Source organism: Malurus melanocephalus, unplaced genomic scaffold (genome assembly GCF_030028575.1).
Source record: "Malurus melanocephalus ecotype Western Australia unplaced genomic scaffold, MMel_1.1 scaffold_33, whole genome shotgun sequence".
In the NCBI taxonomy this organism is placed as follows: domain Eukaryota; kingdom Metazoa; phylum Chordata; class Aves; order Passeriformes; family Maluridae; genus Malurus; species Malurus melanocephalus.
Genome location: NW_026623265.1, coordinates 906,179 through 930,535, shown reverse-complemented (window position 1 = coordinate 930,535; position 24,357 = coordinate 906,179). Strand labels below are relative to the sequence as shown.

General features: G+C 40.0%; 1 protein-coding gene and 1 long non-coding RNA gene across 3 annotated transcripts in view; one reads left to right on the top strand and one right to left on the bottom strand.

The window, feature by feature from the left end:
* LOC130572342 (uncharacterized) overlaps window positions 1-11,914 on the bottom strand; it is a 31,368-nt gene extending 19,454 nt beyond the window's left edge. For both annotated transcript variants that reach the window (XR_008965210.1, XR_008965209.1), the window contains exon 1: window positions 11,851-11,914. This is a non-coding gene — a long non-coding RNA (uncharacterized LOC130572342). The remainder of the gene's footprint in view (window positions 1-11,850) is intronic.
* GREM2 (gremlin 2, DAN family BMP antagonist) overlaps window positions 11,240-24,357 on the top strand; it is a 37,362-nt gene continuing 24,244 nt past the window's right edge. Inside the window, exon 1 of the mRNA XM_057363976.1 lies at window positions 11,240-11,507. The gene's annotated coding sequence lies outside the window, so the exon portion shown is untranslated. The remainder of the gene's footprint in view (window positions 11,508-24,357) is intronic.

Here is a 24,357-nt window from a genome sequence, read left to right as displayed (position 1 = left end):
CTGAGGCTAATGTGCACATAATGTTTGCCCCCAGCATGTTTGTGCCTGGCAGCACAGCAGCCACAGCCTGTGCCCCAGACGGATACAGCCCTGGCCATGTGTCCTTGCCATTCAAACCTGTTATTCAGCCTGGCCAGCCATGAAGGAAAAATTATGCCAGTGAAAGTGATTCTTTTTTGATACGGAAAAACGTCAGAAGGGGCTCGGATAAGATTAGAAAAACAATTTCCTTTGCTGTCCAAACACAAATTTTAAGCCAGGTCACTAAAGGTGAAATGTCACTACACCAAGTCATGTAGTTTTGACTTCCCAGTTAATCCTTATTTCAAGGTAATGAAACTTAACTGTCAGCTGGAATACCATGTCCAACCCCAGTATCTACACCTTCAAAAGGATTTTGAAAAATTGGAAAGCATGCAGGAAACCACTTCAGGAATCCTTTGTGGACTCTTTAATCCAGCAGACAAAGGCATAACAAGATCCAGTAACAGAAAGCTGTGTTTTGAAATATTCAGATTTAAATAAAGGTTATAAGAATTGCATAAGCAGGGAGGGACTTATTACATTATCCATCACTGCAAACTTTTGAATCTAGACTGGTTTATCTTGTAAAAAAGATCATCCTTTGCTTAGCTAGAACTATGGACCTGAAGCCAGAGTTTCAAGATTTTTAAGATTCCTCTTGGCTCTTGATAAGCCATAAGTCAATGTGAAGTAAGGTACTTACTACTTTCAAGCATTATATCTCATGTCTTCTCTATTTGAGCATGCACTTAAAAGTTGGTACAAGTCTCATGCCCAAAGGAAAACAGCAGCCAAGCTTTAGGCAAACWTTGATCTTTGGTTATTTTAAACTATGGGCTTTGATTCTTATAGATAAGAAAAAATATATTGTGGTGGTATTTTTTTTGTTGGTTTTTTTGGGTTGATTTTGTTGTTTGTTTGTGGGCTTTTTGTTAGGTTGGTTTTTTTTGGCGGGGTTGGTTTTGGGTTTTTTTGGTTGGTTTGTGACTCTGTGTGCATGTATATGTGTGTGTGTGTGTGCGTGCGTGTGTGTGTGTGTGTAGTAGAGATGTGATTTATGATCCAAACTCAGATACATGTCCAAAGTGCTGGGGAAGGGATGCTGCAAAGAACAACTATCGATAACAGTTTGCTCTAGGACGCTTTCTTTCCATACTTACTCAAAGACGACTTGTAAATCAGAAACTATTCAGATTTGATCAGCATTTAGAGCCACTCAGCTATATTTCACTAAAAGAATTTACTTGACACCATTYGTGTTTTTTATAGTTAACATCCTTATTGCAATCGTTACCTGGTATTGTTTACATTACCTGAGTGGATAAGTGGTCTAACACATCAAGCTCAAATACTTGTACGTGTGTCCCACCCACAGATGTTTCCTTGAATAAAATTTCATTACTTAATCAGAATACGAAGAAGTGCATAAGCAAACCTGAAATTATTTGAAGTCCTTAAACTATTCTCTGAGTACTTTGCACCAGTGTAATGAACTTGCAGAGGAAAGTGGACTGATCCATCAGAGACTTGTGATGTCTCCTTCCATCTTACACATCATTTTTCTAGGTGCTATGCTGCATCTTTTACCTATTGCCTATTGCTTTTCCATCTCTTCTTTCTATGCAACTTTGTAGTTATCAAATACGGAATGTCAGAACTTTCTCAGACTTTTYCTTGTGCATGTTTTCTTCCCATTCTGACCACTCCAATTCCAGATTATCCCAGTCCCATAGGCCTTAGATTTAGAAAAGTAGGTAACTTGTGAAAATTGTGGAGACATTTGTACTGTAGCTACACTATGGAGTTTTTGCTTATCAAAGTTCATTTTCCACTGCAGATGTCCAGGGCACCTGAATAAAGCATACAGTATTAGATGACATGAAGAAATATTTTCACTATGTGTACCCTCGGCACTTCAGGAGCAGCAGAAGTTCTAACCTTTGTCTCTGAATCTTTCTGAATTTCCTCATGGATAGAGGGAATGGCACTAAGCCTGTCCTCTTATATAACATTTAAGCAGACAATGATGGCATTGAAAGCAAACCTGTAGACGTGCTGATATATTCAGAAGTTTGTCTATTTCTAATTGTGTAAGTTGGTTTGCTAGGAGCAACATATGCCTCCCTTCTAAACTAAAAGATTCATAAGGTTGTTAAAGAAAAGTACAGATCTARGACTAGAACAAAAATAACTATGGGGTGCATTGCCTTCCAGGTTCTAGAGTGATTTAAATGGTCTAATCTTATTTCAATAGCATGTGAATTTCTCCTTATTCTCTTATATAGAAAAGTGGATTGTTCAGATCTTAAATAGCATGGCATGAAAGAGAGATAAGTATGCACAGCAGTGCTGTCATTTTTAACTTACGGAAGATCCTTAAGTAATTTGCAGCTGGAAGATTTATAAATACTTGGTTGTAATCAAATACATCCTTTTGAGAAAATACCATGCCTTTCCACAGGCAGTGTTGAGCACTCATGACCCTGTAAAATAATAAAGATATCTGCACTGCCTGGATTGCTCTATGTTCCCCATGGATGAACCGCTTCTGGTCCCTGCATAATTCAACACAAATTAAAATACAGAGCATGTTTTATCTATTATTGACATCAAAATGAATAAGCATTTATGTGAACAGTAAGACATCTCATTATCAAATCTTATTATGAATTTGAATAATTACCAAGTGTTAGGTATAGCCACCTGAAGCACCCTACCCTTTGATGTTTATTATTCTGGTAATAACTCCAGTCCCTCACTAAGAAAATAAATAGAACTATAGAATATTTTGAGATCTCACAAGGAATTTTGAATTCAACTCCTGTCCCTGCACAAGACATCCTAAGAGTCACACCATGTGCCTGAGAGCATGGTCYAAATACTTCTTGAGCTCTCTCAGGCTTGGTGCTGTGACTTCCCTGGGGAGTCTGTTCTAGTGCCCAATCATCCTCTGAATAAAGAACCTTTTTCCAATATCTAATCCAAACCTCCCCGGACGCAACTTCCCTGTCCCTGGTCACAAGAGAGAAGAGATTGGTGCCTGCCCCTCAGCCTCCCCTTGCAAGGAAGCTGTGGACTGCTATAGACTGCAGTATACTATAAACTCCTTCAACAGCATTCTGAATTTTCATAAAGAGTAGCTGATTTTTGAGAATGGATAGCCATCTGCATTCATTTAGATTTCAGCCTCCCAGAAGGCAGGAAGAGAGCTGGTTAACAGCAAGTGGTCCTCATGAAAGTCAGGATTCCCCTGACTGGAATGTGAAGATGGCACATCTTGTTCCTAGAATTTGTGACGGAACTCTTCAGATGCCACATTTGCTCTTGAAATGTATTTTTTTTGGTAGTTCTGATCAAAGACAAATATTCATTTAATTTTTTTCTTAAATTCACTCTCTGTAAATATTCTCTTTGTGCATACATAATTTTTATTGCATAACATGTAGTACTTGGGATAATTTTTTATTTAAAAGAAGACTCTTCATAGTGGATCCACCCATAGCTGACAAAGATCTCCTAATAACTAACAGAAAAAAAGAAGGAATTGAAGGAATTAAGAACAACGTGCTATATTAGTTAGTACACATATATCTCTCCAAGTTTAACTGGATAGTTCAGTCAGAAATGGGCAGACATTATTGTGTGACATTAGGAGCAAAGAGAAGAATTCCACCATTTACATAGAGTTGATGAATGAAGTAATAACTGAGCATAGATTGTATAAAACTGGCCAGGTAAATTAAGAAAACTTGGTAAAAACAATTCAATTCATGGTCAAATTGTGCAATAAAAACAAGCTGGTGCTGTTCATACTGGTACATTTCACTTAAAAATACATGTAAATATTCCTTGATTCCCAGCAAATAAAAAATTCCATTAGTTCTGGCCAAATCTCAGTTCCATTCTGTTTCATGCAACACAAGTGAATGCTTTTGCAGGGATACACTTTTTTATTGTTATTCACTTTTCATGGTCTCTGATCACATCTATTTATTTCCTAGGTTTATGAAAAAATCATCTTAAAAATTTACATAAAATCATATAATATTAATGGTTGGAACGGACCCTAAATATCATCTAGTCTCAACCTGACCTGCCATGGGCAGGAACAGCCCTCACTACACCAGGTTGCTCAAGGTCTTGTCCAGCCTGGTCTTGAACACTTGCCAGGGTTGGGGAATCCATAACCTTCCTGGATAATCTRTTCTGGTATCCTAACACCCTCACTACAAAGAATTTCTTCCTAATACCTAACCTACTTACCTCTTCTTTCAATTTATACCCATTACTCCTGGTCCTTTCACTACAGCTCCTGATGAAGAGTCCCTCTCCACTTTCCCCACRCGCACCCTTCAGACACTGCAATGTTGCTGTGAGACCTTCACACAGCCTTCTCCAGCCTGAACAGCCCCAACTTTCTCACCTGCCTTTGTAAGGAAGGTGGTCCAGTCRTCTCAACAATCTCATGACCTTCCTCTGGACTTACCCCAACAGTTCCATGTCCTTTATGCTGGGGACAGCAGAACGGAACACAATACTCTAGGTGAGGTATAACAAGAGCAAAGTAGAAAGGGAGAATCRCYTCCATCAGCCTGCTGACCACGCTCCTTCTGATGCCATCCAGGTTTCCATTGGAGGATCTTTCTGGGCTGCAAGCACACATTGCTGGCTTATTTTGAGATTTTCATGAACCATCACCCCCAAGTCCTTCCCCATAGGGCTGCTCTCAACCACTTTTCTACCTAGCCTGGGGGTCCGCCTGGGATTGCCCTGACCCAGGTGTAGGACCTTGCACTTTGCATGGTTGAACTCAATGAGTTTTGCATCAGCCCATCTGTCAAGTGTGTCAAGGTCCCTTGGAATGCTACTCTTCCCTCCAGTGTGTCAGCTGCCACTTAGTGACACCAGCCAGCTTGGTGTGTCCATGAAATTGCTGAGGGTGCACTCAATCCTACTGTCCTGTTGCCAGCAAAGATGTCAAACATAAAGGGCTCTAGACCAGGCATTATGTTTTCAAGAGCTTGCAGAGACAGCCATATGTGGCAAATGTTGCATTATAAGATATTCTYTACTTTGTCACCTCATCACCTAATTCAGAATCAGTTTAATGTTATTTCTTCACAACATTTAGCTGACATTTTCATATACATTTGAAATATTGAAGAGGATACTTTCCTTTTGTTTGAACTAATGGTTTCGGTTAAATGCTTGTGTTTTTCCCAAAGCATTCAGTGCCAATCACTATCAGTGAGATATATTTAGGTTTAATTAAAATATCAAATTCAATTTTTCCATGTGATATTAATATAACAAGAGATATTAACTTCTGCCTTGTGTGATGCACATATTAAATTGTTATCATATGTATTCCACCCTCAACAATCCCTGGCAGGATTCTTGTCACTTAAAGTCTGCCCTGCTGTCAGAAGGAACCACCCATCACATTATTTGTTTGCTTGGAGAATCCTCTGCTGCTTGGGGTGGGGGTTGGCTCAGTTTGATTTGGGACACTCATACACCTTCCACAACCTGCTTGTTCTGCTTTGGTGAGAAAGAAGGAGCTTGTTAAGCTCAAAGGAAACATCACCTCAGTCGTGGACAGTGATGGGCTGCTTCAAGAGTAAGGGGAAAGCCTCAAGTACACAGAGCAAAAGAGTTGGAGGATTCCTCACAAGGTGCAACAGTGACAGCAGGCCTAGAATCATCCTTTCCTCTTCATAGCTGCTGTGACACCAGATCCACAAACAAGGACAATATGGTGCTTCCTGTGAATTTTTTCTGCCTTGTGACATGCTGAAACTAATTAGGCTTCTTTCATCTTAGGGACGTTTTGAATGATTTTTCCTCTGAAACACCAGAAATTTGAAACACTTCAAAAAGCAAGAAGCTAAAGCAGGAAGCTGGGACATGTTATACAAGAATACAATATTTATAGCTGGGTTATAGACCAGGTTTTGAGAAGAAAACTGCCAGGAGATGATGAACTAAGGTGGAGCAAGGATACGCTAGCTAATGCAGCTAGAGAAAAACTACCCCCAAGCTGCTGAAATTTAAAATTTTAGTCTTTCTCCCTTTCAAGTTGCATGAACTTATGCTGTTTGGAAGTAGAAGGAGACATCACACAAAAACCACCACTTGCAAGAATCTCACTCAACACGTTTTCATGAAAGAAATTAACCAGAGACCCTGTTAATTACTCACAGTTCTTGGAAGAAGCTCTATTGGCTGCCTTCCTGGTTCCACACATATTGCCTTTATTAGACATTATACAGCAAGTGAATCATACATGACAGGGCTGGTCTGGCTCAAATATTTTGAGGTTATCTGGTCCTATTTAGTGATTTTCCCTAGAGATCCAGATGGCCCCACAGCCCCTCGTGATAGTGAAGAAGGAAGAGAACTCATCTCAAATGGACTTCTGCTCTCTGCTACTCATCTCTCTTCTTTGCCTAGATAATACCACAATCCAACCAGAGAAAACAGAGATGGAGTGGAGATTAACTGGCTTTCTCATTCATTCATTTCATCCCAGATTTCGGCAGGATTGTCTGCTCTAAAACCAATAGAGCGTCATCAAAACAGGGTAAAAGAGTGTCTAAAGTTAATTTAGAGAAGGGGAATGAAAAACTTCAGAGAAGTTAAACCCAAAATATAAACGTCTTTCAACCACCTAAAGCCCAGGCTCCTGTAGCATACGGATGGGCTCAGGGCATCTGGATAACTCAGATGAAATTTCGAATGGGAATCAAGTGAAAGAAACTAAAGGTAAGGAAAGGTGATAGAACTTCCTTTTCATTCTAGAAGTGTGCAGAGAATAATTTATATTTGAAATCAGAATAAGGCAATACTGAAAATGTATCATGATGACTGTGAAATACAGAGATGGCATTTTTGCCAGGAATACATTTCTYCATGTTAATTGAGAAACAATTCTCAATTATCCAGGGTTGTATGAAGTATTTATTCATGTTCTGGGAAGGGATGTTGCCCTGTCTAGGTAGAGACATATTTTCGAGTTGTTTTTCACATAGCAAAGATATAGCACTGAAAAAAAACCAGGATCAAAATTACCGCTGCTTAGAGTGCTTTCCTGGCTTGAATCCACAATGTTAGAAAGAACTCCAAATTAAAAAACAGGTGCACTATGTCCAAAGGCATTTAGGTGCCTAATTGTCTGCGAAAACAGTATGAGCCGTCGAAGACCTTGACAAGTATGATTAATCTTAAAGGGACGCGACATTCTCCTGCATTCCTGCATCTTCTCCTAAGCCATGACCCAACGTTGCCCACAGGACCTGTTCCACCGGCGGCTGAATTATCATGGCGATAAGCTCCGTGCCAAACATTCTGCGTCAACAGTGGGATATCATGTTTTAAAATTCGCATTCAGAAAGGTGGCTTTGAACGGAAGTTATTAAGGAGCCACAAGTGGAATATTTGTGCTGAGTGTAGCTGGGGCAGGTCCAGCCACTGAGGCTGAGGAGGTTCAAGACCAGGAGTCAGTCACCAAGGACAGACCAGCCCAAAGCTGCAGACGGAAATGCACTCAGAAAAACGGAGAGATGAGGTCTGCCTCAAACCAAAGAGCAAATCAAAAGCAAGGTCAGTAAATCAAAGAGCTTGCAGTGAAATTTTTGGATGAAGGTGAGTTAGGTCTAGAACAAGACAATGCAGGTTAGTTGAGAGGCAGAAACCATGCAGAAACAAAGGGGTATTTGTAAGGCAGTGAAAGCAGTTTGTGGGACTTTACCTGAATCAGAAACATATTCCATCCCTTTGACAGTGAGGTGTCTCAGGACACCAATCTCCCAGGGGAGTACTGAGCCAGCTCCTGGCTGCAGAGCTTGACCGCTTACTCAGAGCCTCAGAGAGGAGGATATGTGCGTAAACTGACACAAATGATCAGTTTGATCATTCAGTGCACTTATGTCAATTTACAAATAGGAATAATTCATATAATCACCAGTTGGAACCACCAGATCTCTCAGGTTTCTTCTTTTTTGACTTATGTAACTCTAGGATCGTATCTCAGGGCAGGAATGAGGCTTGGGTATGTGACTGTACCATCTTTCAAGCCTCCTCTGGCTCTGGGGCTGTGCTACAGCCCTTCATGCTCTGCAGGCACTCCTGCCAGATGTGTTCCCAGATCAAGACAAGCTCTGTGCTCAGGGCTGCAAAGCAGAACAGTTTCTATAGTGGTGATGACAAAGATATGGTCCTTGCTGTGAAGGAGACGGGCACCAGTTGTTTGTGTTTTGTCTCAGTGTGAGACAAAAGCCATGGATTGCAGTCATTCCTAAAGTGTAGTTATATCAGAAGTAGAATGTAATCATTAAATCTGTAGATTAAAAGTAGGTATAGGCTTCAATATCTTTCTGAATTAATGGCTCTGTATTTGCCAGGGGACATTAAAAGGTTAGTCTGTTGGTTTAAGTACAGCATTCAATGGAACTCAGGCACTCACAGGGGAGGAGAGAAGCAGCAGAGTCAATACAAATGTGCTTTGCACTGATATTGCTGGATAAATGCTATATATGGAAAGTAACTATTTCGGTTTTTCAAATCAAAACAAAAACCACATAACTAACTAAAGTATTTTATACAGCATAACATTCTAGTTGCACACCACACCAAAGAATAAACATGCTGTGTATTTTCTATGTCAGATCGAGATCCTTCTCAGTTCTCACTAACCAAACTGTAAAAAAAAGTTGTTTAGAATCCAAAATATCTCAGTTTTCTTACTACCATATATATGAAAGGAATATGTGTAAAAAACAATCATTGATCAAACGGAAAATGAAACATTTCTGTTTTAAAAATAAAGCATGTAATGATAAAATAAAAATTATTTATGAAGTCAAAAGACTTTTAAATCTTTAAATTCCCTACATACCTTCTAGGATTATAGTAACCTGTGGAAGGTCATTATAGTTATAAGGGAAAAGATTAAATAAGCACTTAAGCAGACATAAATAAATCAGACAGGTTAAAAGCTATTAAATTGAACAAGACTAGAGAGAAACTTATCAGTGCTGTAAAGGAATCCAAACACAGAAGGAAACCAACACAATGTTGAAAACAGCTAATGGGAAATAGCAACTCTGGAAGCACAAAATCTTACGAAGTCCCAAGTCATCCATACCAAAGGAAGTTCTTGGTCTATAAGGAGGAGTATGAAGAATATATTAAAGGAAAACTTCTGTCGTGAGTTCAGAGCTTTTTTTTTTTCCCCAAATAACACAAAGCAGGAGATAAAATTTGCATTGAAATTGTAAGCCAGTATGATTGAAAACTAGTAGCTATAAGGAGGCCTAAGGGAACAGGCTGCTATGGTGTTTGCTCCAGCCAATGCTCAGCTGGAGGGCTGTACCCCTTCCTCTGACACAAATACCCACCACAAATTGAGGGAGAAAAACAGGAGGCTGAAAAGAGGCCTTGAAAATGGAGTCTGCATGCTTCCCAGGAGAAAGCTGGAGTGAAGAAAGGCAATACTTTCTGACTTAGGGAATACTGAGAGATGATTAGATATAGATGTAGATATAGATTTAGATGCCAATCATTTGGATCAGGAGCATGCAGGAAGAGATATGCCTGTGACAGAAATGTCAGGGGGGGTTGATGGAGATGAAGTGGCTGCTGTGTCTCATGGGCCATGGCTTGGTCTCTACATGAGCAATTTCCTTTTCTCCAGGGAAAAATAAATTGGCAATATGTGAAAGAAAATAAATTATGAAAAAGAAACAGGATCTTTAAGTTATTCTTGGGGTGTAACTAAAAATTCCAGAGGTGTAGCTTCACTGAAGTCATTGAGGGATGTTTTTGCTAATAAAGCTTTAAAAATTAAGGAATGGATTATACTCCAAGTATGGATATTTCTAAATATGTCTGGGTTTATATATTTTTCAATATTTCTTTTTTTTATTTTTCTGACTTTTGCCTGTACAAAATATAAACAAAACCATTGTTAACTACTTCTGTATGCCCCAAAGAGACAAAAGTATGCATGCTTCCTAGGGAATGAAAAATAACATACCATTTTGTAGGGAAAAAAATTAATTAAATACAGAGTCAAGTGAAAATGCTATGGAAGTCACCATTAAAAATATACATGCTGGTGTCTGCAACTCCCTTCTCTGTTTCAAAAGCTTCAATCTACCAAATTTGGATAAATATTGACTTTTAATGGCATATGAAATATCAACAGGCATARATGCTGCTTAATTAAACACATCAGTTAAATGCAGGTCATTGCATTAATTAARAGTGCATCTCTTACAAGTCTTCATTTTGTTCTCCCTAATTTTAATAAGCAATTTTGCAAAACATGCTTACTGGAAGTATTACAACATCTCCCAGCACTGAGAAAACCCACAGGACCTATTTATCTGGTTCAACTGTATAGGGTTTAAATAGAGGGTCAAGCTGAAACCAAAGGCTTGCCATTTTGCCCAGAAGACAGGTCTAAGATTTGACTTAATACTACACACATCTGCGGCAGGGAGAATACTTGTCCACATAGCACTAATGTCGTCCTGACACAAAGATGGTGTTGATGATGGTGTCACCAAGGAATGACAGTCACCGTCGCCGAGAGTGAATAACCTGAGATTTACGACAAGGAGGCATCCTGATTTAAGGACGCATCCTGATTCTATTTTCTGTGCATGCCAAGATTTGACGTGTAGTTAACCCAGCTGGGGCTAGGAGTCCAAACAGCGTAAGAAAAGCAAACTCAACTCAGGCAAAGAATGCTTTGTCCTACCTCAGACTTAGCCCTCAGGTGATCAGGCACTGCATGCTTTTAATTTTGCCAGCTAGGGATATTTTTTTTTAAACGTTCAGAGAACAAACGTGTCTGAATATTGAGCATGACACAAAATGTCACGAATGCTTAAAGTTGCGGGTCCTTCAGCTCACCGAGGAAGATGCGAAGGGAAGGAGGGTGTTTTGCCAGACGCGGGGTGAGAAAGTCCCTACATAAACAAAGGGCTCAGGATTGGACGTCGTCTTAGGGAAGGGGGGGGCGAAGTGGGGAGCGAGAGGGTGTGAGAGGGACAGAGTGGAGCTCGCTGTCCCCGTCAGGTTGGGAATCCGGCGGGCGGCAGGGAGGAGCGGGGCCGCCGGGAGCGGAGCGCGTGGGGCGACGGAGGGGAGGCGGGCGGGAGGCGGCGGGCGGGCAGGCCGGTGTGAGCTGTTTGGCCACCGGAGCCAATCGAAAGCGGGGCCTTGATCCTCTCCTCGGGCAGTGGCTGCGAGGAGCCAGTGCCGCGTTCCCCGCAGCCGTCGGGACCGGCACAGCCGCCGCGCTCTTTCCGCGCACCGCTGGCCCCCACCGAGCGCCTATGGGCATCTGCGGCCGGCGAGGGCTTCGCACCACCGGCAGCGGCAGAGGGCGGCGACCGCCACCCCGCTTCATCGCCCCTTGGAATCTATAGCCGGCGGACGGAGCGCGCTGCGGACGCWTCCCCGCCTCCGTGCAGGTATGGGGCGCCCTGACCCGGTACCGCTCCTCTTGCGGCCGGCTCGCTCCCTTCCTCCTCTTCCTCCCCTGCCCTCTTACCGCCCCTCCGGGAACGGGCGGCGGGGCCCGCGGTGGCGGTGACAGCGCGGGGTCGCCCGTAGCGCCTCCGTCCCGCACCGCGCCCCTCAGCCCGCCCCGACCCGACCCGACCCGACCCGACCCGCCCCGGGATCCCGGGGCAGCGGCGCGTCCCGAGCCCCCGCCGCCCGCCCGACCACGGGGCGCTGGCGGGGCACGGAACGAAATCAGCGACAGCGGCGCCGGGGTGTGGGCGCCTTGCTCCGAGCGCCCTGGGAAGTTACCTGCATGGCCAGGTCCCCCAGGGTTCGGAGCGCCGTGCGTCGCGTCCCCACGCTCCCTCCCAAAAAAAAGAAAGACAAACCAGAAAAAAAAAATCAACTCGTGCTTGAAACCTGTGCCCCTTTGTACCTTTCTTTCTTTGCTTTGGGTTAATGATGGTTTGTGATTATGAAACCCCACGAGGGATCGGCTCCAAGACCGAATAGCATTATTTTAAGTCATTACTTGGAAATATACATGTGTGTATGCATACACTCGGTTTTTTTTTTACCTTGAACTTGGGGATTATATAAACCCATGTCTGTCTCTCAAGGAGCTCCTGATTGACTTTCTGCTAAAGTTGAGAAAATATTTGCGCTTCCACAGGTCTTGCAGAATTGGAGTCACAGGTCTTATAAAAAATTGCAGTGGCATTTGGCTGAACAGCTCTTATTTTTAGCATGCTATTGTGAAAGTGGTTATATAACTTTTGGAGGATTTTTGAGGACAAAATTAACAGATCATAACAAGTTAAACCTCCTTTTTATTTTTTTTAATTTTTTTTTTCTTTTTTTTTTTTTTTTTTTTTCCCTCTGAAAGAGGAGAAATAAACAGAATGAAATCCCGATCAGTAGAGTCAGGTGGACTCTTCAGCCCAGCGGTAGATTCCCTGAGAAAAAAGATCCAGGCTATGAATCCCACAGTCCTCTCCACAATCAYGAAGCGGCAGGTGCAAGCAATGTCAGCTCAAAGCCCCAATTAGGAAGTCGGTTATCAGGCTTCTTCAAGGCTATTTCTTGCTAAACCAGGGGAAAATCARCAATAGCTTCAGAGTCTTGTCTTCCCACCCGTGCCAATGCAATACAGATGCTCTTGTTTCCTTAGGGAAATAGATTGTTTCTTGAGCTTTAAGAAGCATGCACAGCCTGAAGTATTTGCTTATAAAGCTTAATGTATTTTAATGCAGATGCTTCACTTGCAAAACTTKGTTCCTGCTTCTTAGGCTGGTCTTCCTTAATTACTTGCAAACATTGAAGAATAATACCTTAACGTTTTTAAAAATCTCTTCAAGAAAGTAACTGAGGGGAAGAGTAGTGTGCCTACACTGAGAGCCAGGACATGAGGGTKCTGTGATAGTGTTCAGGCTCTGTGCAAGGGGCTTTTTCTCTCACTTTTTCTGCATGGTCTCCATGAACTGCTGTCATCCAAGAGGTCTAGTGAAGTCCTAAATTCCAAACATTTGTGATTACATTTGTGCAGCTGAAGAGAGTGGACCACTTTGCTCATGTCTTGTAGGATGAGTGAGAAATGTAGCAAGTAGGAGTTTGCCTTCCCACCTCTCTTGCAGCCCCACTATTGGAGCAGAGGTCTTGTGTGAGGGGAAGAGGTCTGTCTGGTAGCAGTGAGCTTTGCTCAGCCTTTCATTGCAGTATGATAAGTAAGTTAAAGACTGTGTCAGTGAAAAGCATCAGTAAGACCTCTGCAAGGGTGCCACAAAAATAAATGTCATTAACCCAAGATTTTGAGGTGATTAATTTAGCTGAAAATATTCCTTTTTTTATCTTTCAAATAGACTGTGCATGACTTTCATTGTGGAACAGAACAAACATATAGAAGCTGAAGAGTTAAACTGTGGAGATTTTTTTTCTTTTCATAGTGTCAGGTGAAGGTAAAAATTAGTATCTGAAGTACCCACTGGACTGCATCAGTAAGTTGGAAAATGCTTGGTTTCAGTCACCATTTGTCAATGCCTATGAAAGGGAAAATCTCAGAGAAGCAGATCATCTTTTGTAATAAACAGTCCTGTTGGAGTCTTGTTTAATAAATTTGGTAACTGGTTTAATTCTAACACTACTGCTAAAATCACATTGAAATAATTCTAACCCAATCATCAGAAACTGGTAAATTCCAATTTGGAAGTGGTACAGTGGTATTTACCAGTTTCTGATTTTGAGTTAAAATTGTTTCAATGAGATGTTCCAAGTCACTGAGAACAATTGAGTGGTTCAAGCTACTGTGCGGATTTACTGACATCTGAAGATTATCTTCAAGAGTAGTGCAAAAAATTCTTTCCCTTCACTCACAGATGCTCATGGGTGTGGTTGTGTATTTATAGTTTCGCGGTTCATGTCAGGAGTGGGCTTTTGATGCCCATTCTTCAGTTGTTCCACTTGCTGTTCATCTCCATATCCCTCATGGAGGGCCAGCTGGGTTTCTTGAAAATGAATCTAAACTCAAAGATGTGCTTGAGTTGTTGTGGAAACACAAATCATGGGACCAGATCTAGCCTGAAGTAAAACCCTGTGAAATGCATATTGTCTTCTGTGCTGAAGTGTTTTGCTATGCCTGTTCCTGTTGGGCTGTGCTAACTGCTACAATAGGCCTGGTCCAGTCAAGCAGGACCATGCAGGCTGCTGCTGAGGTACCAGGCAGTCTGAAACCGGTGCTGGCTGTCTTTCCCAGGGGCATGGGCTGGTGCTTGCTTCTTGCACCACTGCCCACACGTGTTCCCAAGAAACTTACTGTCTTGGCTGGAGAGCACAGCCCTGCAACCGACTGTGGCTGTCCTGCTGAGATCTCTTCAGTTCTAAATGAAGATTTTTTTTTCCCCCCCGTAGTCTGGCATGTGATAGCAGACTGATTTTTGAGTGGGAACGTAGGATAGGGTAGCTGTGTGCTTTTCCACTGGGTGTGGACACAGCAGTTGCATGTAGGAAAGGACAGCTGGTGCTTCTTCATGGTTGTTTGCCTGTCACTGGCCGAAGCCCTTCTGCGTATAAAGGTCCATAAGGCTGTTTATATTTGTCATTGCATTTGGGAGTGGTGAGAAATGTTGGCTTGAAACTTCAAAACTGTCATTTAGAAATGCTGTGCTGTGTTCCGTGGGCACAGCATTGTGTCTGACTGTGTCTCCCAGAACTATCTCTGGTGAGGAGGTTCCACCTGTGGGGCTAGTTTCTGGGTTCCAGCACATCTTGAGAATCATGCTCTGACCCTGGACTCCAGTTGCCTCAGGTGAGGGGGAATCTTTAAGTGGAGATATTTTAAAATGTCCACTTAAAACTTCAAGCTTGATTAAAAGATGCTAAACTTTTTTTTTCTGCAGTTTTCACTGTAAAGGGGAAAAAAAATTACCATTCTCTGTTTTTTGGTGATTTAGCTGGCTTCTTAAGAGTTTCATGATTTTCTTTAGTTTGCTTCTTTGGGGGAAATTATTTTAAATAGAAAAATAGTTCTGTTAATTATAAAAGTTATTTCTTTAATGAAAACATTTCTTACTTAAAAATATATGATTGGAGCAATTAGGGATCAGATCATTCTTTCACATAGAAACAGAAGAGAGTTGTTGCAAAAAGTGGACTTCTTACCAACTCTTCAGTTTTACACTCATTTTCATTGGATCATGATGGAAATGGCAGGGTTGCATGTGTACAGCAAAGATTCATGTGTTTGATGCAAAGATTCTTCATGTTCTGAATCACTGTGTTCTATGGCTGCTCTACGACTGCTTTTAGATTGCAAATAATGTTGTGCTATGCAGGACAGTAGGAAATAAAAAACAAGAAAGTGTTTCCTTCTCACATAACTGTCTTTCTGTTGCTAGAGGTTGTGTACTCCATGTCTTATTTCAATGCATAGCTTCTCTGTGGGATGAAGTATAGATTTTAGTTGTGTAGATGATGATATGTCACTTGAAACCATGGTATTTCTTATTCTCAATCCATTAAGCCTTATACTATCAATTTAAAAAAAAAAAAAATTGAAGCCTGTTTCAGAAAGGAAAGCAGACCATAAAAATATGTCTTGTTTCAGACATTGAATCAGAGGGAAATCCATCTTTCAATATCTGGAGTGATACAATTATGGCAACTTCAGTTTAACCTATCTTTCTCAAAAAGTCATCTTACAGCACCTACTTTTAACATGATTTTTTTTTCTTCTGTGCTTAACCATACTTATCTATGGCATTCGGAATATTTTGTTCTTCGTTGCTGTCCAAATAATATGTCTAAGTGTTATAATGGTGTATTTTAGGTTAGTCATAAAAGTAATGGGGATTTACTAAAGTCAGCTTTTCATATAGACTGTGCTGCCATATAGAATAAGTTATACTGTAAACTCACATTGTATATAGAAATATGCATGCTGCTGCTTTTATTACAAGATTTTTAGAGAGTTTTAAAGTTGTTGTTGTTTAGGAAGTGAATATTTTGAGAAACCATAATTTATAATGCAACTTGAGGAAATTAAAACTGGGATATATTCAAACAGAGGAAGACTCATAAAGATTTTGTTTCTGTCTATTTAGTGTTAAGAAAGCGGGAGAAGTAAAGTACACTGGGAAAGGAAAATATATTATTTACCCTCCAAATTTCATTTTGGAACCGTTTTTTATTGAGTGTGATGGGCAGTGCACAAATACAACATCAGACTGTGGATTTACCACAATAAATCTTAAAAATTTCCTGAATTTTTAGCATCTCTTAAAACTTGGAAACAACATTTGTACAGCTCATGCAGAATGCCTCATTGACCTTGTGATGAACAAACACTGGAGTTGGAAAACTGTGTTGAGCTGGTGTAGAGGTGAATTAATTGCCTGTCTCTGTTTACACGCAGTTTTATTGTGGATTCCAGCCATGTCTCATCTATCCTATTACCCTACTTAAGTGCTGTTATGATAATGCTAAAATAGACTGATATTGTACAGTAGTGCTAACAAAAAAATAAACAGTGTTGTAAAAATTCTCCGTGACCATTTCTGGCATGAAATGGCAGGTTTTTTCCCTGGTGCAAATCTCAGACCTAATCTCATTTCCAGTGAGGCTGAAAGACTAGCTTGGCTTAGAGTTGAGCGGGATCCTGCCTATAAATCTGGCCAGTCTCCATACAGATAACATCTGGAAAGTTGTCATTTAAAAATATGTGGGAGAGCTTGGGATAGGGGTGTAAATAGTGGGTCAGAGCTTCTATCCAAAAGGAAAATATCCAAAAGGAATCTCTCAGATATCAGACATCCTTGCTCTAGGCATGTTTATTGTTATGATCCATCTCTTGTGTGTCAGTTCCTGTTCCATCAACACAATTTGGATCTCAGTGTCCTTTGTGAGGAACAAGGGGAGGTTGACAGGCAAAGAAGATGTGAGTATGTGAACGTGTTGCATGACTTAATGAATGCATCCAGTAAAGTCTCCTAATAAAGAAAGAGATGGGTATCATTAGTACTTTAATTTGAATTGGTCTCTGCCTGTCACCTTTTTGATTACTACACACAACAGACTTACACTAAGCGTGTTTGTTGACTTTGGTCTATATTCTTTGATAACGATATCCATGAAAACTTTGCCTGATTCTTCAGTGAGAACAGCTTTTGCTGAGATAGTTTGAAGAGTCTACTTACAAACTGAAACAAATTATAAGCATCTTGGATTCCATGTAGGCAGGGGAAGATTGTTCATCTGTCTCTTTAATACCTCCATTCCTTATTGAAGTTGAGCCTTCAGTGAAGTCATAGCTCAGAACTTGTAGCTTCTTAATGGTAGCTGAACGTTCAAATGCTACAGAAACTGATTATTAGGAATGTTTATTGTTTTGTTCAAAAATTACAGAAGGGATGTGAAAATAGCAACAATTGTGTTTCATTTTTGATATATTTTTGATATATGTAATGACCTTTTTTTCTATAGAAACCCTGAGGCAGACTAGACAAATACACACAATTGGAAATTGAGCTAGTTTATGTCACCTGAAACTGTCTTGATTTCAGGTTCCCGAAGTCCCTTCAGTCACTTGCATAATGTTATTCAATAATTCAGTCTAGATTTTCAGGTTTTTTTTGAACTATAAGACAAATCCAACCTTTGTCTACCATAAATTCCTCTCACATGAAAAGAGATTTTATATACAAATTGTACCATAATAGATCCCACTTTTTTTTCTTTATCTAATTGTTTTTAAAGGTGTCTGCACTTGATGTTCTTTCTTCTTGAAGGAATATTGAAAAAGCTCCTTCACAAACTACAGTCTGCTATTCTCCAAAATCTACATACAAAATTCCAGTTGGTTTATCCTTCAATTCAGGTATACTGCTTCCAACTAGAAAAATACTTTTCTGTCGGTGTTTCAATAGCTGACTTTAAAAATATGATACATGCAAACACCATTTTGAGTACCTATCAGAATTTACCAGTCTTCTCTTTATAAAAATATCCGTGGTTTTTTTTTCAGTACAGAAATATAATATTTTCTGAAATTTGTTTCTTTGGAAACAAGTTTATTGTGTTATTCCAAGTTGAGCCTAATTATTTTCTGGACATCTCTAATGTTTCTTTAAAAGAAGCATATGATATTACAGGAAGAATGTTCCTCTTGTTTGCCAGAGAGCTGTACTATGTTTACTATAATAAGATTAAAGGAAATTTGAAAATCAATGCTAGCTCAGTGGGGAAGTGATAAACACATGTTGTACTTGCAGGAACACTTGCCCAGTAGTATTAGGAAATTTATCACTATTTATTTAGCAGCTCAGACTCCATCTGACAAACAGATTTGGTGTCCGTTTAAAAGTACACCAGACGTTAAAAAAACTTAACAATATGGATGTGATTTGTGGAATCTGAACTGTTATCCTGGCATAGCCATCTCATGTGGCTTTGGATTGGGAATTTCATGGCATAGTCTCTCAAAATAAGGAGTCTAGTTTATGGATCCCGTTGCTTTCCAAAGACTGTGGTTTGATTCCTGGCACTTCTGGTCAGGTCAGCTATTACAGCCACAGTCATAAACAGCAATTTTCAGAATTTGAGCAAGCTAGACAAGGGTGTAGCTCCTTGGAAAAGTAATTCTGGAAGAGGTAAAACGACCAATGTCTCTGGATCCATGTCTGGCATTGGCAGACTTTGCTCTTGAGAAGCAATGGCTGTCCCATGTCGTATTTACTAATGTTTGTTTATTTGTGCCTTGGCCAGTGTTTCAACTAGAGAGTGAATTCTGGAGAAAGAAAACGCCACAGAGATGACTTTCCACTCCTAAGTACAAGTTAAGAGGTCATTTTTACATGGTCATAAATGCTGCTTACAMATCAGTAAAATAGAATGAGGTCATTTTGCTGTGAAACACACGCAAGAAAGATTTTTGGAAATACTGTGATACATAAGCTACTATTGTAAATATGTTCATCGCCTCCACAATGGCAGATCTCTTGCTAAAGTGGGCAGCTACTCACTACATGCTACTGAGCACCACAAAAGATGAATGGATTATTCCCACTGTGTGTTGGCAGTTAGTAGGAACTGCAGGATGAAGTCACGATTGGTTATAGAAGCTACTACTGTTAGCCGTTCATGGTAATACATTTATTTGATATGGTAATACACTGGTGATTAGGAAAGCTGATTAATTTCCTCACTCCTTTCAACTATTAAATTTCTTAGAAACAAGCCTAAAAAGCAAAGAACACTCTTCAAATTTATGCATTTGTAGGCTATCTGTGAAGTCACCTCAAGACACTCATTTCTTCTCCTGTTCATAAAAATATGAATCTGAGCTCCTAATCTGCTTGAGATATTAAAGTCTGAAATAATCTGTCTCATCCTGTTCAAGCTGTGGAGGAACAGTCTCATTTCTCCTGTATTCCTCTCCCACCTAAAATGGTCTTTCAAGGCCTGTGGAATCAGTGGAGATGATCTTTCCATTCCAGCTGAGTTACCATTTTGTTATAGGCCATGCCTAACCATTATGACCAGTACAGTCCAGCATGTTGTGGAGTCTTTGAGACTTCCAGGAACAATGGGAATTTTTATTCTGCTTTTAGGTGATCCATTCAGGCAGTAGAACTTCAAATGTGTGGGTGTGAAGCCCATACCAAGGGTATTCTGTCTCAAGGGGAGCTGCTGAGTATCCAACTCCACTTCTGGCCGCAGCTGGGGTGAATTCTGCAGATCTGTCCTTGACAACTCTACGTGCAGATTGAAGAAATTTCTATCTTACTTCTTCGTTAGGTAAACCAGAATATTATTGCCTGTTCTGGCACTTCTGCTTAGCTGTGTCCACAAGGATAGATAGACCACGATCAGAGTGCTTGCAGCTTGGCCCATTATGTGCAAATTGTAACTCAAGGCTACAGCAAGTTTCATCTTCCCACTGGGACTCCAGCTTCATTTACACATGTAAATAACTGGATGGTAGTCAAACATGATTGACTTAGGCTGTTACTTTATCTGAATGTGTAAAGTGTAGGGAATTTGGGATGCTAATGCTGTGCTTGTTGTTTGGGTTTCCTTCTTCCACACTGAAATTTAGATGTGTTTTTTAAGAACATTGGCACTTACTGGTCATTGTATTTATCATGGGTTTAAATTTATTGTCACCCCAAAATTAGTTGGTTTTTATTGTCAAATTAGAATCTGCATGATTAGGTTTATGTTCATTAAAGGAAGGCTTATTTTCTGTTATAGTAGTGAACTATAATTTAAGGTTCTTTGGTTTAAAGTGCTCCAAATTAGATTTTTTTCAACAATATATTTATATTTCCTTTTAAAATATTTGAACACTGGCTTACTTTACCGTGATTAAGGCTGATGCCTTAACTTGAGCAACAGATACACTTTGAACTTCTGGATGCATGGTAACATATATAGCAGTTAGACACTGCAGTGCTGATAAAATTTTTTGGGTGTTCATACTTTTTAATAAACCTTTCCTAAAGCTTCTGTGATGGCCTTTTGATTCCAATTCATGGCCAGTGTTTTTTGGTGGCAGAATCTAATAGCCTCTGAAGTCTTGTCATGGTTTAGCCTTGTCTGGCTACTAAGCCGCACACAGCTGCACACACACTTCCCTGCCTGATGGGATCAGGAGAGAGGATCAGAAGAGTGAAAGCAAGAAAACTTATGGGTTGAGATAAAGATGGTTTAGTATGGAAAGCAAAAGCTGAACATGCAAGCAAAACAAAATAGAGAGTTCATTCACTCCTTCCCATGCGCAGGCAGCTGTTCGTCCATCCTCAGGAAAGGAGGGCTCCACTATGTGCGAAGGTGACTTGGGAAGGCAAATGACATCACTCCGAACAGCTCTCCTACCAGCTTTAGATGCTGAGCATGTCACCATATGATCTTGAGTATCGCCGTGTGAGCTGGGTTCAGCTGTTATGGTTGTGTCCCCCACTTCTTGTGCACCCCCAGCCTTCTTTCTAGTGGGGTCAGATGAGAAGCAAAAGCAGAAAAGGCTGTCCAAGTTGCTTGGAAATAATTAAAACTTCCCTATGTTATCAACACTGTCATATCCAAAACAGCCCTCTATCAGCTACTGTGAGGAAAATTATTAACTCTTCCTGCCAAAAGCATCACAAGGTGTTAATGATCCAGAGAGTATCTGTGTTTTGCTCTGCTGCCTGCACCTATGCCCCTGTGGTATCACTTTAGCCAAGCATAGGTCTATATTTAGTGAACTGAAAGGATCATCTTGCCTTTGGCTCTGCTTCTGGCCATTAGGCTGTGTCTTAATTCTGTTAGAGCCTTTGTGCCCTCTGGTATGTCTGAAATGTTGTACAATCAATATATAGGGGAAACTGGCTCAGAAACTTTGCTGTAAATGTTGACAGAAGTGTTCAAAACACTGTGTATCTTCTAAGTGGTGAGGCTTGCAGGTGAAGACTCTGCACGATGTCTTAAAAACCCTTCTAGTACTGAGTGGCCTTAGTGGTCTAGATAGATGGCTTAGTTGTTAAGTGTGGAATATCTTTGGATAAAATTGCTATTTAAGAGACAGCCCGAAGACTAACATTCCCAAATCTGAAATTACTTGGGTTAATGAAAGTGGTGAGACCCAGGACCAGCTTGCTCAGAGAAGCTATGTGTGTCCTATCACTGCAAATGTTCAAGGCCAGGTTGGATGGGGTTTTGAGCAACCTGGTCTAGTGAAATACGTCCTTACCCATGGCAGGTGSATTGGACTGGCAGGTTTTTAAAATTCCCATTTCAACCCAGACCATTCTGTGATTATATAATGCTGTCATTGTTCGAATGGAACCTTATGGTTCACTTTATGAGCTGTAAAAACTTATTGTCATCGAGCACTTAAAGTCTGAAAGGCTAAAGTGTTTCTCTTTTGAACTGCTTGTTGCAGTGCGATACATGTGCCTGTAAGCAAATATGAATAGTATCTACAAGAGGTGGCTATGACCTTATGCGTAGATACAAAAAAATCCTATGTTTTATTTTTCTGCAAAGCCTGTAAGGATGTGAATTCTAATGCAGATTTGCACATGCTGGATTAACTTCCTTGCACAGAGAAGGAGAACAGTGAATTACTTCAAGACAATGCAAATATGCCTTTATACCTGAAAAACCTAACACTGTTAACCATGCTTTCTATACAGTGTGAATTTCATCCCACTGTGTATTTTCACTATTTAATGTTTCTAACCTGGGATATCCAAAGTTTTATTTATGGTTTGCACAAGGCCATCCATACCTGTAAAATTTTTTTTACTGTAGTAAAAGGAAAAGACAACAATTGCTAATTGCCTTTGCACTTTTCTCTTTTGAAGCAGCATGTCTAAACCCAAGTGCCATAAAGTGGGGAAGAGAGGATTTGCTTCTAATGAAATGAATTATTCCATACACAGGTTCTTTTTCGACATTTCAGTTATACCTTTTATTCTGTGGGATTTTCAGGGTGGTTGTGAATCAACATAATATTTACATGGAAACTTTCAAACCAGCTTTGTACCTATTTAGGTTTTATGATAAAACTTGGATCATTTATTTCTGAAATCAGTTCATCAGCTTTTCCTGGCTTGCATATATTGTAGAGGTCAGAATTCATTTCTAATTTGAGTTAAACTAGCTTAGATGCATTGAGACATGGAGTGAACCTATCAAAGATACGTCCGCTAAAGGGTTGACATTAACACTTCTGAGCTTCATTCTTTAAGTCACCTTATTTATAGCAAGATAAATTCACTTTCAGCTCTAATTGCACAATGTGGCAAAAGCATTCTTTGTGTAGCCTAAGTAATCTAAAATATATCTTATCTGGGAAACCTCAAAGGATCTATTTATTCAAGAAGTTAGGAAAATCTAAGGGATGTATACTTACAGCCTAGATTTCAGAATATACAACTGCTGCTTGCACATTTTAAGAGGATTGTTAATTTCTTTTAATTAAATAGAATGTTTTAAACATCATAAGCTATGTTTTTACAGTTTATAGGAAAGATATCATGCCATGCTAGAAGTTTATATAAGAACTTGAAATACACATTTAAGAAGAAAATCCAAACAGATTAGTGCTTTTATGTAGCTGAAAAAAAAGAAAAATGCAAATAGTGACAGACATGAAAAGTAAGTTGAATTTTTCAGTGGTCTGAAGTTAAATTCCAGACTGTTTATGGCTTCACAGTGTGTGTGGGTTCAACAAGTGTTTTGGGCATTTTTAAGCAGCTTTATGATTTTTTTTATTCATTGCAAACTATTCTGCTCTCACATTCACTGTTTTTTAAACTATTTTTACGTAGAAATTTAACATTATTCCTAGGAAACACACAATGCATCTTTAAGGTATCTGACTACAAACTAACAATCTCTTAGATTATAATCTTTTTTTAGGAGTTTATACATACATCTTGCTGTTGTTAAGGTTTTTCATGAGAAGTCAAGTGGGATTTATTGCTGTAGACTTGGTTAGCATATGTGAGGGAACTCATGCCTAACCACTGGTAGATTTCATGTTGTGTAACCTTTACAAGTATTCATTGCATGCTAACTCTTGACAGATAAAATTACTTATTCGCTATTGACTTTAACTTTGAAGGATGATTTACTTTGTCACTATTAGTCATCTCCATGCTATGTTGAGACAGCAGTCTCTCTCCAGATTTTCTTATGCCTTGCAACTATTGCCCGGCTGCAGGGTTGTAGTTAGAGGCCTGCAGCAGGAATGTGCAGGAAACAAGGGAGAAAGACAAATGCTGGCATGAGTTTGAGTCTGTGCTGAGGACAGCAATCACCGGTGTCTGCAAGAAAGGTTTCATACTTGTAGGTTTTGCTGCTGTTCATAGGGAAGCTCTGCAGGGCAAAGTAGGGGTATGGGGAGATGAAGGCTAAGTGTTTAGACATTTTGTTCTTTCACACTTTTTGCTCAGAGGATTGTGTTATTTTGCCACACTAAAGTAATCAAGAATCCAGAATCACCGTGACCTTGCTTCTATGTCTAGGTCACCTTCTCATATCAGCTTACTCTTTATTTAAAATATGCATGTTAGCCCAACCTTGCATACATATATATGACTTGCAATAAAACCTTGATTTGTGAATAAGTTAATAAAAGGAGCATTTTGCTTTTATTCTGGAAATATCAGCACAGTCTCTGAGTAACTTAAGAGAAACCTAAGAAGAATCTAAATGTATCTGGCCTCTGGCACTGCTTAGTTATGTGCTACGTAAAAGTAGCCTTTGCCTTCTTTCCTCCCACCTGTTTTCACTATGCAGAAGACTGGCTGTTATGAAGGACAAAGGAATTCTACAAAT